At 39.1% G+C, this 16088-nt stretch overlaps 1 protein-coding gene across 3 annotated transcripts in view; it reads right to left on the bottom strand.

The window, feature by feature from the left end:
- The window catches only part of LOC121378895 (autocrine proliferation repressor protein A-like), a 27809-nt gene extending 23940 nt beyond the window's left edge, over positions 1-3869 (bottom strand). Inside the window, exon 1 of one of the 3 annotated variants that reach the window (XM_041507261.1) lies at positions 3745-3869. The gene's annotated coding sequence lies outside the window, so the exon portion shown is untranslated. The remainder of the gene's footprint in view (positions 1-3744) is intronic. The other 2 variants (XM_041507260.1, XM_041507258.1) reach the window with 2 other exon arrangements.
- Between the last annotated feature and the right edge of the window lie 12219 nt (positions 3870-16088).

Here is a 16088-nt window from a genome sequence, read left to right as displayed (position 1 = left end):
ATGCTCAACGTTACCGCGATGATATTCTCGCTCATCACGTCATTCCTCTGTTCCATAACAACGCCCACATCTCGATGTTTCAGCATGATAATGCCACCACTCATACAGCTAGAGACACTGTAAATTTTCTTAGGACAAATAACATTGATTTCATTGATGACTGGCCCGCTAAAAGTCCTGATCTCAACCCCATCGAGCATGTCTGAGATAGTCTGGACAGACGATTGAGGCGTCGTCCCAACCCACCCGCTAACGTCAACGAACTTCGTCAAGCACTCATTCAGAAATGGAACAATATTCCACAGGCAGAAATCAACACTTTAGTCAATTCTATGCGCCTGCGATGCACTGCAGTGGTCAATTCAAGAGGTGGTCATACCCGTTATTATGTGGGTGGTTTTTTTTTTAACCCCTACCACACTTGGTCAAAATTTCTCCCAGTTTCTGTTAAGCTATGGCCATGATTTTTGCACCAAACGATGCATCATGGAACACTCTTTAAACGCATATATAACAATTATTCCCCCGGTTTGTTTTTATCAAGTTATGTTCAAGCAAAGTTAGCGGAAGTTTCTTATTTTGTTCAGTATATATGAGTTTCAACAGATGAACTGAACAGAACAATTCACACATTTGTTATACCTTAATTATGAATATTGCTAATTATGCGGAATATTTTTGGAAACAGCGTCTTAGGCTACAAAGGGGCGGGAAGTAACCCAGTGGTAAAGTGATCGTTTGATGCGCGGTCAGTATAGGATCGATCCTCGTAGGTGGGCCCATTGGGCTATTTTCCGTTTCATACAGTGCATCGCGACCGGTATATCAAAGACCGTGGTATGTCCTGTCTTGTCTGTGGGATGGTGCATAAAAGATCCCTTACTACTAATGAAAAAATCAATGTGCAAACGTGATGTCTTTAAACAAAAGAAATTTGAACGTATTGGTAACATCTGTTAAGACACTTAAGGCCACCTATTTTTTATTAAATGGTTTACGGATTTTTTTCTACAAAATATATGTAGGTGGTCGAAATAAAAATAAAAGTAAAAGTTTTGGATCCATTTTTTTTATTTTTTTTTTCGGTCGAAGGAAAAACAAAGAAAATGTTCAAATCCAGATTATTCATCATGAACACACACACACACACATATATGTTGCAAATGGATTTTGTGGTTGCATGTACTTTCTCATTCACTACCATTCTGCTTTCCGGGTTTTACAGTATTTATATCTCGTTTGACTAACTAAAGTGGATCTATTCATGTTATTTCAAAACAATTACACTAATAAATATATAATCGAGGCGAATCGACTCACTTTTGGGGCGAAACGACTCCGTACGAAAAAGATTTTAGAACGAACCAACCCTGGGTGAACGGGACTAAGGGCGAAACAACACAGGGTTCGAAATGGTTTTAGGGCGAAACGACCCGGATTCAACAGAAATTGGTCTGCACATGTCGTAATTTTACTGCTTTGGCATTCAGGCATATAAATACTGTATTATACATAGATGCTTATTGATTTATACTTTTGATATGTATTTATGATGTTGAATTAGTTAATACAGACATACTACGATTAACTGTTCAATTCTGCTACTTCAAATTCTGATGTCGACATATAGCCGCTTTCCGCAAGTATCAGTAACAACAAGATGATGGCCATGCACCTGTGCACCCGCACAGTACACGGCAAAGTCCAAACGCAACGTACTTCTGAATAAATAATTTAACAAAGACAGAATATGATTTGACAAGTATAATTTTGGGAAAAATACCCTTGAATTACTTTTTTATTTTTTATTTTTGGTCAGAACGGCGGTAAAAAAAAATAAAAAAAATGTAGGTTTGCATTTTTATTTTTCCAGCGAGGACTTTTTAATGAACTTCGGTGGATCCGTAAGCCTATTATCAAAAACGACTGGCCTTACTGGTAACTTGAAAAAGACACCCACTATATTCTTTCTTTCTTTAAAATTATTTTCGTGCTTATATCCAATTGAGGTTCAATCACGCTGTCCTGGGCACACACCTTAGCTATCTGGACTGTCTGTCCAGGACAGTGGGTTAGTTGGTTAGTGGTTAGTGAGAGAGAAGACGGTGTGGTGGTCTTACACCTACCCACCGAGTCGTTAAACATCGCTCTGGGTGGGAGGCGGTACCGGGCTGCAAACCCTGTACCTACCCACCGAGTCGTTAAACATCGCTCTGGGTGGGAGGCGGTACCGGGCTGCAAACCCTGTACCTACCCACCGAGTCGTTAAACATCGCTCTGGGTGGGAGGCGGTACCGGGCTGCAAACCCTACACCTACCCACCGAGTCGTTAAACATCGCTCTGGGTGGGAGGCGGTACCGGGCTGCAAACCCTACACCTACCCACCGAGTCGTTAAACATCGCTCTGGGTGGGAGGCGGTACCGGGCTGCAAACCCTGTACCTACCCACCGAGTCGTTAAACATCGCTCTGGGTGGGAGGCGGTACCGGGCTGCAAACCCTGTACCTACCCACCGAGTCGTTAAACATCGCTCTGGGTGGGAGGCGGTACCGGGCTGCAAACCCTGTACCTACCCACCGAGTCGTTAAACATCGCTCTGGGTGGGAGGCAGTACCGGGCTGCAAACCCTACACCTACCCACCGAGTCGTTAAACATCGCTCTGGGTGGGAGGCGGTACCGGGCTGCAAACCCTGTACCTACCCACCGAGTCGTTAAACATCGCTCTGGGTGGGAGGCGGTACCGGGCTGCAAACCCTGTACCTACCCACCGAGTCGTTAAACATCGCTCTGGGTGGGAGGCGGTACCGGGCTGCAAACCCTACACCTACCCACCGAGTCGTTAAACATCGCTCTGGGTGGGAGGCGGTACCGGGCTGCAAACCCTACACCTACCCACCGAGTCGTTAAACATCGCTCTGGGTGGGAGGCGGTACCGGGCTGCAAACCCTGTACCTACCCACCGAGTCGTTAAACATCGCTCTGGGTGGGAGGCGGTACCGGGCTGCAAACCCTACACCTACCCACCGAGTCGTTAAACATCGCTCTGGGTGGGAGGCGGTACCGGGCTGCAAACCCTGTACCTACCCACCGAGTCGTTAAACATCGCTCTGGGTGGGAGGCGGTACCGGGCTGCAAACCCTACACCTACCCACCGAGTCGTTAAACATCGCTCTGGGTGGGAGGCGGTACCGGGCTGCGAACCCTGTACCTACCCACCGAGTCGTTAAACATCGCTCTGGGTGGGAGGCGGTACCGGGCTGCAAACCCTACACCTACCCACCGAGTCGTTAAACATCGCTCTGGGTGGAAGGCGGTACCGGGCTGCGAACCCTGTACCTACCCACCGAGTCGTTAAACATCGCTCTGGGTGGGAGGCGGTACCGGGCTGCGAAACCTACACCTACCCACCGAGTCGTTAAACATCGCTCTGGGTGGGAGGCGATACCGGGCTGTGAACCCTACACCTACCCACCGAGTCGTTAAACATCGCTCTGGGTGGGAGGCGGTACCGGGCTGCAAACCCTGTACCTACCAGCCGATGGCTTAACCACGACACCACCTAGGCCGGTCCTGCTATATTAAGGCTTGTTACTCCAGGGTAGTCTCGTCGTGCTGCAATTAGAGGACTGTCTCTTCCAAATTAACTAGTGGTTATACCGATATAGAAATGTTTCTAACTATGAAATTTGAACATCGTAATGTATAATCTTCATGCAGTATTAATTTAAAGTTGTTTACTTACCTAATCAGTCAGCTTGTCTGCCCATGCTCAAATTCAGTCGAAACGTTCAAACGAGAAACAATTTACTACCTGGTCTCGGTGTTTTGTAATATTTACATATAGCTCAATGTCACGCTCTGTAAGCCAGCTACCCGTAAAATCTAGGACGTTTAACAGGGAATCTTTTATGCGATCGAACCAATCAAAGCGTCCAAAAAACCCAGTGAAGAGGAAGTTAATGTAAGCAGGTATTGGCTGATCCGAGAGAAGTGTAATGTATGTATTTGTCTGTGTGTCTGCGTGTGTATATGTGTGCGTGTTTGTGACTGTGTGTGTATGAGTGAGAGTCTGTGTGTATATATGTGTGCTTGTGTACGTGCGTTTTATACCCATTCATATCTTCTGCCGTCGTCACTGAATGTGTATGTACCTGTGTATGTGTGTTTAAGTGTCGGTGTATATATATATATATATATATATATATATATATATATATATATATATATATATATATACATACACACAAAACAAACAAATATATATGAGACATATGCGCGCGCGTGAGAGTGTATGTACATAAATGTGTTTTATGTGTGTATGTTTCATGTGTATGTATGTGTAATCTATGTCTGTGCGTGTATGGTGTGCGTGTATGTGTGTAGATATATGTGTATGTCTATGTGTGTTGGTTATGTATGTTATGTATATCTGTGTGTGTATGTGTGTGTGTGTCTGTCTGAGTGTGTGTGTGTGTGTGTGTGTATATATATATGTGTGTCTGTGTGTGTGTGTGTGTTTGTGTGTGTGTATCTGTGTGTGTGTGTATGTGTCTGCGTGTGTATGTGTGTGTGTGTGTGGGGGGGGGGGGGTATGTATGTGTGTGTGTGTGTGTATATTTGCGTGTGTGTGTGTGCTATGTAATATGCTATGTAATGTCCTGATTACGGGAAAGTGCATATAATACAAAATATCCCAGTTATCCACTAGAAGTGACCTATGTAGCGTTCTTCTTTCCAATGTAAGAAAGTGTATTCCGTTGAAGAATTTATTTTCATTTCATTTCAAAACTGTTCGTACTTATATATCCAATTAAGGTTCTAACACACGTTCCAAACACACACCTTGTTATTTCGGCCATTCTGTGCAGGACAGTTAATAATTAGCCTGGCTCCCTTTAACTTGTGCAATAGACAGTGCGGGCGCCAACCCCGTCACCAATATAAAATACTGGCGTAGCCAAGATTTTATATTTGGAATGTTTTGACAGGAAAATATATAATGTGATGGGGGGGGAAATATGCGTAATTGGAGGGGGGGGGGGGGCATTGGCTCCCATGCTCCCCTCTGACTAGGCCAGTGCTTACACCTCCCCAATGAGACGTATAAACTCGATCAGGGTGGGAGCCGGTACCGGGGTGCGAACACAGTACCTAACAGCGTTAACCACTACGCCATCGAGGCCAACGAGGAATGTCTGATGTTCCTTTTAGATTTACATTATCATTTTAGTGTGGATATCCCACATTTCAAGCACTCACAGTCATCTGCACGTCATGATAATCATAGATATCTTTCTTGTTTTTAAAATGAATTAAAAACAACAATTATTTGACTGGTTGTTACCTACACCAGGGTCGTATGGCAAATTATTTCCATTACACAAAGCACTTTTCCTCAGTGGACCCAGTTTCTGATTGGGTTTTTTCCCCCACCCCAACCAGTGCCCCGCGACTGGTTTATCAAAAAGCCGTAGATGTGCTATCCCATTTGTGGGAAAGTACATATAAAAAGAGTCCTTGCTGCTAATGAAAAACAAAATAGAGCGGGGTTTCTCTAAGACTATTATTATGTCAAAATTACCAAATGTTTAACACCCAAAAGCCAATGAATAATAAATCAATGTGCTATCTAGTGGTGTCTTTAGACAAGACAAACTTAACCACCTCTGTCTGTCTCGCTATCTGTCCCATTCTCTGTATCGAACCCTGGTACAACTCAATTTTATTGCTCGCACGAGGTGAGATAAACTTGGGGTTTTCGCCGATCCAAAACTGCCCGTCAAAGGTCGTGGTATAAGCTGTCTTGTCATTGGGTAAATGCACACGAAAGCCTCCTTGCTGCTGTTCGAAGACGTAAATAATCAAGTTTGGAACAACCATAAGTAAATCTAAATGTGCCAAACATTTTATGTTGATGAAACCAATATTGCACAAATGCAACACAATACATATATATATATATATATATATATATATATACATGTAGATAGAATTTGATTGGTTCATATTTATAACAAAGAAATATTCATTGTGAATTAAAGGTGTCTCACAAATGAATACCAGTATACGAACCGTTCAGAGAGAGAGAGAGAGAGAGAGAGAGAGAGAGAGAGAGAGAGAGAGAGAGAGAGAGAGAGAGAGAGAGAGAGAGAGAGCGGGGAGGGGGTGTCAGAGAGAGAGAAGGGAGAGAAGACAAAATATAAGAAGATTTATTGCTAGTATTTAAAATCCATTTATTTCATATATCCAACATGTACGTTGTTGTACCACCAACATGTAAACGAAATGATTTAAACAAGACCTAATACTGATATCGAAGTGTTGGTTTGGAAGGACGTTTCTCCCTGAATATTGATGGAAATGTATAAACTTCAGTATGCTTCTTCAATGTGTATCAAACATTCGAAACATATTGCAGATTTTCCCCTCCATTTTCCCATTCTTCGGTTTTAATGGTCCATTTCAGATTAGGATATATATTGTTATAGTACTGCAAACAGAGCAATAAAAGAGACTTAGTTTTAGAGTAGGTGGTCATGGAAAGGTAACTTTTGTCCTCATGGCTAGAAATGACCGTTGAGGTGTTGTGAGCATGAAACCACTTGATGACAACTTCAAAAATGCGTGCGAAAAAAAGGCGTTCATTTTTTTCAAGATGGCGTATGTTTCAGAATTTTACATTCATTACTCGGTAGCGGTTCCAGTTATAAATGTGTTTTTGGTGTCAAAGTCTATGTTTACTGTCTATCTCACTCTGCAAGAATATTCAAAGGAGATAAGCTTTGAACACACATTAGAGTCAATTTTAAGAACTGCACATAAAATAAAACATGTCGTCCAGCGAGTATTTATTTATGATTTTAAAACCTAAAATGTGTTCTATGCCCAAGATCCAAGTTCAGAGTTGGAACAAAACCTACAAACAGTTTGTATGATGTTAGAATCTGCTAGAATAGCTATATTTTAATTTTAAACTTAGGCAAAAATCTTAAGAAGAATGAGTGTAAAAATGTTTCTATTTTTTCCCATTTTTGAAACTAAGAAACATTCAAGAAATTCATTATGTTTAGTTACTTTACAACTTATTTATTTATTTTAAAAAACCCAACACTTATTAGACTAATGTCATCTAGAGGCAAGCAATTCAATTCCTTGGATTTAAATAACAGCCCAGTGTGTGTTTGTTGTATTTAAAATACAAATAAATCAAGTCTGGAACATTCTTAAGACAGACGACATATTCCTCCCACGTATAAGTACACATGCACCTGCTTCATCAGTCTCACAAGCACTAGACATTAACGCGGATGGTCTATTCAAATTTGTTAAATAATTTAAAACGTACACTTGAGATTACAACTTTAAAAAGTGCGAGAATCATGGAAAGACGTCTAATTTCCCAGCTGACCACAAGCTTGTCCTTTCTGCTCACTTGGCGTGATGTTTGAATATTCCCCCACGTTTCTGTGACCATATCAGGGCAAAACAAGTGAAAACCCACACACGTTTACGTCCCAGCACATTGCTATGTCATCGCTAATTAGGTGTCAAACAAATAACTATATTAAATTATTAGTCTAACCCATAGAAACACAACTGATATACTTGAGGGAATATCAGTCCTACGACATTTTGTTGATCAAACGAAATATTGACCATCACGCTCCTTAGAGAATCGCGGAAAAACACAATGCTTGAAGAACAAAACCCATTGGAGGGTTCGATTAACTCTCTGACATTTCATTCCATCAATAATTCAAGCATTGACTGGTCTCAAGACACCGGTTACTAATAGTATATAGATTAAGGCATCATTGAAAGTTCTGTATACTCCCAGTTGCAGATTGATAGTGTGTACAATATTAGATATAATGTATATCACAATAATAACCATACTCGTGAAGCTAGCAATTGATGAACAATACGATTTTATGAGCATGCCTCTCGTTGGTATCTCGAACTGTGGTATCTCGAATACGTCCCATATGTTGATATTTACGTCAGTTTCCAGCATTATTGTCCCGATGTAATACTACCAAATAACACTGTCATATTTAAAAGTAGCAAACAATATTGCTTTCTCAAACAATCTATATCTGGGTCAGGATACCGTATCCTGTCAAAATTCAAGCATATATATATATATATATATATATATATATATCTCGAAAATCCACATTTTGAATTTGATAAGCTTCAAACATTTCGAATTAACAGAGTTTTGGTATCCAGACTACAGTAATACGAACGTCAGAAGTATATATTTACAAATCGTCCGCATTTAGTAGCAGAGCTTTTGCAAGATTTACAACTAGCAGGCCGACTACAGCGACGAGGGTAGTGTCGCGTGATGATGTTGCTGTAGCTGCTGTTGAAGTAACTGAGTTGCAGCCGGTCGTAAAACAGAGTTCAGTGCAGATGGTGATGTTTCGTTCTGGTGGGTTGTAGCACAGGTTCTGATCTGCGGTTGAACAGTCTCTTCGAAACTCTAATAAAATTTCTGAAAACAGAAGTATGTTCCGTTTCAACAATCTAATCAGCAACGACAGATTATATACAAATAACAGAGAAAAAAATGCTTGTTATAAATTGCCATTAAAATACATCAGCAAATAATATATTTTTTCTAAAAAAAAGAAGCTTGGTACGAAAATAGAGCTGCCTTCTTTTATTTTTAAAAATATATTATTATTTTTTAATTATTATTATAAAATATTTATTTATTATTATTTTGTTTTAAAGGGACATTCCTGAGTTTGCTACAATGTTTAAGATGTTATCGACTAACTGAGACTTTTTAACGATTGTAATGAATTATCAAATATATTTGTTCTACATAAAATATTAGTGGATGTATATTAAACGTATTTCTGATCATTCCAATATTTGTACTAGGTTACATTTCATTTTATTTCCTAAAATATATTTTTTCGTTGAAGACGAAATCCAGTTTGGGCTTCTTACAAATATTAAGACGACCAGAAACACGTGGAATATACAGACACTGATATTCTAAACAAGAAAATATATTTAATATGTAAGTTTAATCGTAGAAATATTTTATTAGTCGGAAACATTTTACAATGCAGCAAACTCGGGAATGTCCCTTTAATTCAATTTTTATTTTATTTGCAGTATGATTATAAACAGTAAAACATTTATGTAGGCCATATTTGCACTGGTACAGGATGTATTTCGACATCGATCTTGTTTGAACATTTGACACTACCAACTCAAACCACCTTCTTACTCAGCATATTTGTATTTTCTCCAAAAAGATTAAAGACATAATATTTATGTATCTGTGTTAAACTAACAGGATTAGAAATAGTATATTTAGTATTTTTATTTTCCCAACAGGATTAGAAATGTTATAACGTTACATTTATATATATGTTAGGTTTGGGGCCTTTCAAATTTTAAAAACTATCATTTCATTTCAAGTTATGTTCGTGCTTATATCCAATTAATGTCGAAGCGCGCTGTCCTGGACACACACCTCAGCGATCTGAGCTGTCTGTCCTGGACAGAGGGTTAGTTGTTAGTGGTTAGTGAGAGAAGAGGGTGTAGTGGTCTTACATCTACCCATCGTTAAAGCTCGCTCTGCATGGTAACTGGTACTGGGCTGAGAACCCAGTACCTGCCAGTCTTATGTCGGATGGCTGAACCACGACACCACCAAGGCCGGTAACTATCATAAACATTTAAACATAGACGTACTGGTGTCTTTCTTGAATATACGGACAACGCTACAGCTTTCTGTGACCCCTGACCCCGGGGACCAGCAGATCTGACTGGCGGGTGGCTTGTCCTGACACTCGGGGTGGGTGGTGCTGGCACACACACTGCACAGTATGCCTCCTGCAAACACACAAACAAATACAGCATTAAATAAAAACATCTCATTAAATTCTGTTTTAAACATTTTGAAAATCTATACTTTTCTGGTTGGAACATTTGTATATGCTACGACCCATGACATCACGTTTGAGCGATCTCCAACTGAACCATATTTCAGGCACGGTGGAGCAGGGAGGCTTTGGAGCGGGGCTCTAGCCCCCCCCCCCCCCCCCCCACACACACACACACAAATAATTGTGAATCAAAAATATTTATTGGTAGTAAATTACCGAATCGCCCTAGAAACTCGTTCGCTTTGCGCCCTCGATCTCAGTCCCCTGCGTGTGCTGTAACCTCACAGTGGTGCAGGGGTGTAACATTCTCTTTGAGAATGGCCAATACAGCACAAAATTGAAGTTTTGAGTAAAATTCAGTATCCGTAAAATTCTGTGATATTTGTGTTTTTGCACAGTTCTTTACACTGTTTTTGTTTGTCTTCAATTTTCATATTCATGTTGATCATCACTTTATTTATTTGCATTACCATAGTTTGACACCCAATAGCCGATGTATTTTTCGTGCTGGGGTGTCGTTAAACATTCATTCATTCATTCGATCTCAGTCAGCCATCCCAATGTCAACTTGCTTCCGCCGTGCCTGTATCTGGCCCATAGATTCTGACAACACTGTGAGGTACGTTTCAGGGACGGATCCTAGATTTTGTAAGGGTGTGTGTGTGTGGGTGGGGGGTCTAAAAACTAAAAATGATAAGTTTAAGTTTACCAAGGCAATTTTGAGCCGAGCTCACAGCGAGATCTATAAAGGGCTCGGGGCATGCTCCCCAGAAAAGTTTGAAATAATAAAGATGCTCAGAAACGATTTTTTTGACCGGAGGGGGAGGGGGGGGGGGGGGGCGGGGGAGGGCGGGAATTGTGTTATATATCGTGGATGATGAATTTAAGAAAATCCATTAAAAAGGGCACTTCAAAGAGGTTTGCGGGAGTGGGGGGGGGGGGGGGGGGGGGCAAGTCACACGAGCCGCGTGAGACCCGCCCATGGGTCCGTCAATGGTTGATATTATACAAGTTCTTGCTTAGGGTATTTTTGCTATACATCTGATGTATCTTGGTTCAAAGAAGCTCTGTTCTTGAATTTGACCGTTTATGCGCTGGAATATGAATGACATTTGGGATTTTATAATTATAGTTCCATTCGCGGTTACCGCGAGCTCGCATCATCTATTTTCGAAATAAATATTTGGAAGCGCCACCAAGCGTTTGTTGACATGCAAATACATACATGGGAGTATGTTTTTAACGTATGCAAAGAAATCATTGCGAAATGTTCCATTTTCCTGTAAGTGTAAAAACAAATATAAAACGTAAATGACCCTCCTATAGCAGAATGTCTTGATAATTTCCGTAAAATTCACTATCCGAGTTCCACTTGCTATCTGATCTTGACAGGTAACCTACTGTAATTACCTGTGACGGCTTGTATGGAGGCACATAAAGGCTACACAATTTTAACACAAAATCCTAACGTGACAAACAGTTGGATTCACAATGTTAATAAAGAAAATGAGTGAGGTCGTCAAAGTACTTGTTGATTTCTTTTGTTTTTGTTTTTTTTTTGTTATGTATATACGAAATACAAACATCAGTATAGGGGCCCGGTTTTTCTTCCCTATTATAAACAAAATAACAAATTGTTTAAATGTTTATTTTTCAGTGTTGATACAATTTTCTTTATAAATATTTTAGGATGTCAAGCCATTCGGGCGTATAATGAAACCTGTTCAGGAACTCCAGTATATGCGACTTGTAGGAAATATGGGGTCCCTGAATCAACTCTTAGGGATAGGACTAGGGGAAATTATCACTTGATGCAAACCCAGGGCCCGAAAGATTGTTTTCTTCTGATAAAGAACAAGTACATGGCAGGAATTGGTTATGGCTACACAAAATCTAATGCCCAATATCTTGCATCCAGCTATGCCGTGGTATGTGGTAAGTGACAGTTGGTTTTATAATTTCACAAAACGATGGCCAGATCTCAAGCTTGTAAAGCCACAAAAATGGTCAATGTTCCGTGCCCAATACAGTTCAAAAGACATTATCGAAAAATATTTCAAAGAATTGTCTACCATCCTCACTGTAAACCATTTACTAGATAAATAAACCTGAATATATTTTTAACATTGACAAGACTGGAGTGTCGACAGAACATACGCCTCCAAAATCTTATGCGATTCGAACAGTCAACCACAAGCAATAACATCCCCAAGATCAAATACAATTACTATAATAGGAGGTGCAAATGCAGCAGGAAATCCTATCCCATCATATTATATGTTCCCTGGTAAACGATGGAATGATGTCTTGTTGCACGGTGCTCCTCTAGGTTCTTCAGGAGAGATGCCAGATAGTGGTTGGTTAAATCATGACATATTTTACAACTACCTTACACAACAGTTTGCTAAACATGCCAATATTGTAAGTGACAAAAATTCCCCCAAAACATTGATTATATTTGATGGACACAAGGCAATGTCAACAGAAAATGTGATATCAGCATTTCGCAAAACAGGCATATTTCCTTTTGATAACAAATTTATCACAGACACTCGGGTCGCTCCTTCTACAATATACTCATCTGTACCAGAAAATGATCAGGAAAACCAAGCAGTTGAAACATCTTCTACATCTGTTGTAGAGGATATCCCCGACAACCAAGATCGTTCCTGTATGGATGACCAGCAAAAGAATGTTAATTGCGCATCATCAAAACAGACACCAAGTGATTTTCTGTAGTCCAGGAAAATCGTGAATGTTGGCACTTCGAAACAACCAAAGAAGAATTTTGTACCCCCCATTTCTGGTAGGCAGTTTGCAAAAGAAATGTATCATTGATAAAGTAAAACAAAAACCTATAAAAAAATCAATAACAGCAAAGACCACTGAGAAGACAATTAAAAAGAGCACCAAAAACCAACCTTAAACACCGCAGCCTGGCCCATCCACACACCACCTCAGCAGTAGTACGCCAAATTTCCACGAGGACAGTGAAGGGTCTAATTTATCCGATTCGGATGAATCTAAGTGCTGCATTTGTAAACAGTTTCCACCACCAGCTCACCGACAGTGTGCAAACCTTGTCATTGTCAAGTGGGCACAGTGTGACACGTGTGACCACTGGATACATCTCATTTTCTGCACTGATGTCAGAGTTGTTAGGAGAGGCAGCGAGTTTCTCTGTCCTCACTGCATGTAAATTATACTTTAAAAAATTGTTAACTGTTACTGTTTTATACATTCAAGTTGAGGATTCGTTCAAGTTCAGAGTTTGCTCCAATTCAGTATTTGTGTTCTAATTATTTGTCACCAGGATTCTTGTACTTTATTGGCTTTAACTGTTTAACCATGATGGAAAGATGTCCAAAAGGAGAATTCTATGGATATTTGCTCAGAGGAATTGCTCAATATTCACGTTCAATGGTAAGTTTTTTTTTGTTTTTTTTTTGTCCAGAATGTTCCTCCATACAAAACAATCGTAATTCCCGCGGTAACTGCGAGTTCCTTCCCTTTTTGTGTTGTATGTCACTGTATCGACACCAGTAAGCAATTTTTACTGAAAAGTAGACATTATCGTTCGAGTTTTTATTTCACTATATACATGAAATCATGAATAACAAAGCAACAAAAAATCTATTTAGGTTAGACAACGATCTTTATTCAGAATCCCATTTTCCGATAAGCCAGGCGGTAATTGGGCGTGCTATGCTACTTTTAAAAAATTGAAATGAATCCTAAAGTGTAATGGGGGTAGGGATATTTGGCTATTTGGAAATCCCCAGCTGATTATGCACATGAGTCATTGCTCATTTCGATACAAGGGTTCAAAACTGAGGAGTGACGTAGGAATTTGTAGTTTGTAGGTTTCAAAGTTTTTTGTTTTGTTTAACGACACCACTAGAGCACATTAATTTATTAATCATCGGCTATTGAATGATAAACATTTGGTCATTTTGACATTAGTAGCAAGGGGTTGATCTTTTATATGCACCATCCCACAGACATGATACACAAAACGACATACGGTTTAGCTACAAACACCGGATAATATTGTAAAATACGGGATAATATTGTAAAATTACGGGGTAATATTTGATAAAATACGGAGTAATATTGTAAAATACGGGGTAATATGGGGTAATATTGTAAAATATTGTAAAACACCGGGTAATATTGTAAAGTACGGGGTAATATTGTAAAACACGGGGTAATATTGTAAAGCACGGGGTAATATTGTAAAATACGGGGTAATATTGTAAAATACATGTTGCCATTGTTAAGATGTTGTCGACTAACAGAGACTTTTTTAACTACTATATTTACATATTAAATACCTTTTTGTACATAACATATAAATGTGTTTTTGATCATCCTAGTGTTTGTGTTAGATCAAACTTCATTTTAGTTTTAGTTTTAGTACGAAATTATTGAAAGTCGAAATTCAGTTTGGGTTACTTACAAATATTAACAGTAGGACGACCAAAAAGACGTTGAATATACAGACACTGACCTTCACAATATTTTATGATCAGAAACATCTTCGTATTGTCGGAATTGAGGTCGGGGTGGGGCAGGGGTCTATGCCCCCCTCCCCCATCCACCACGTGACGACGAAAATTGTACATTGTTTGTTCTACTCTATATAAAGATAGAAAATATGGCTTGTGCCCCTACACTAGAGATTTTGTCAGGCCTACAGGCCTGCATCTTACTACATTGTTTGTAGCCAGGATTTTAAGGGGGGGGGGGGGGGGCAACACCACACTATGTATGTATGATTTCATAAAATTTAATACAGTAAAACAAATTTAAAAGGTTTGATTGGGGAGACTGCCTCCATGCCAAACACACACCCCTCGCTATGCCACTGTCTTACTATGGCAGCAAACTCAAGATAGATGCTGTTTGATCTGTTAATGCGGTTATTGTCGTTACTTGGAGAATGGATGCAAAGTAGTAATAACTTAAAGTGAGCCCGCAATGACTAAGTGAAGCAGTAATGACTTAAACTAGTCCCCTCTGACAGGGATGGGACGTTTGGCGATGGCAAGGACAATACCAAATGAGTGTCAAGATTTATTGCACACGTCAAATTCATTGCATTACAAATATTTATGCGAGCTACTGTTATCTAATCTATAGAATGCTGTTGATTTGATGGATGTAATAAAACGGATTATGGTTAAAAAGATCTTGGTACATCAAAGTATCAAAGTGGTACGTCCCACTAGAACGCCAACTGGGACGTAACATTTTGTGGCGTCATCGATTGGCGCACTACAGCCTTACAGGAACGTCAACCAAACGAGTCTAGTGATATAAATTAAGATCGATTATAGGTAATAAAAAAGATATTAAAGGGACATTCCTGAGTTTGCTGCAATTTTTAAGATGTTATCGACTAACTGAGATTTTTTAACGATTGTAATTAATTATCAAATATATTATTCTGCATAAAATATTAGTGGCTGTATAATAAACGTGTTTCTGATCGTTCTAATATTTGTACTAAGTTACATTTCATTTTATTTCCTAAAATATATTTTTTTCGTACGTACGAAATTATTTGAAGACGAAATCCAGTTTGGGCTTCTTACAAATATTAAAACGACCAGAAACACGTGGAATATACAGACACTGATATTCTAAACAAGAAAATATATTGAATATGTAAGTTTAATCGTAGAAATATTTTATTAGTCGGAAACATCTTACAATGCAGCAAACTCAGGAATGTCCCTTTAAACTCGCTACAATTTCGTATGATTTATATATCACTCGTGAAATAATTTTCAAAACTATTTTACTCGGTACATAAGCATGATACGAAATGGAATAGTGATAGATTAGAAACCGTAGAAACACTTTAACATGGAAATGAAACAAATCAAACATATTTAAGAATTAATATTTTTCATGATTTTGATTCAATGTGAACAGAAGGTGAAATGATATCAATCCTGTAAAAATAATTTAAATCGATTGTCTTTTAATTCAGATTAGAACATTAAAAACCCCAGCAGACAAATAAATGTAAGACATTAGACAAAATAAATTCCAATCAAGAATTAACGTCATTCGTTTGAATCACTTCGAACTGAAGATCAAATGAAATGTAAAATAATTTCAAAACCAATTTGTTTTTATTTCTTATGCGGTATTCTATACAACT

The sequence above is a fragment of the Gigantopelta aegis genome, chromosome 8, assembly GCF_016097555.1.
Source record: "Gigantopelta aegis isolate Gae_Host chromosome 8, Gae_host_genome, whole genome shotgun sequence".
Lineage (NCBI taxonomy): Eukaryota > Metazoa > Mollusca > Gastropoda > Neomphalida > Peltospiridae > Gigantopelta > Gigantopelta aegis.
The sequence above is the reverse complement of the archived record's forward strand: the minus strand, read 5'-3'. Positions and strand labels throughout refer to the sequence as shown.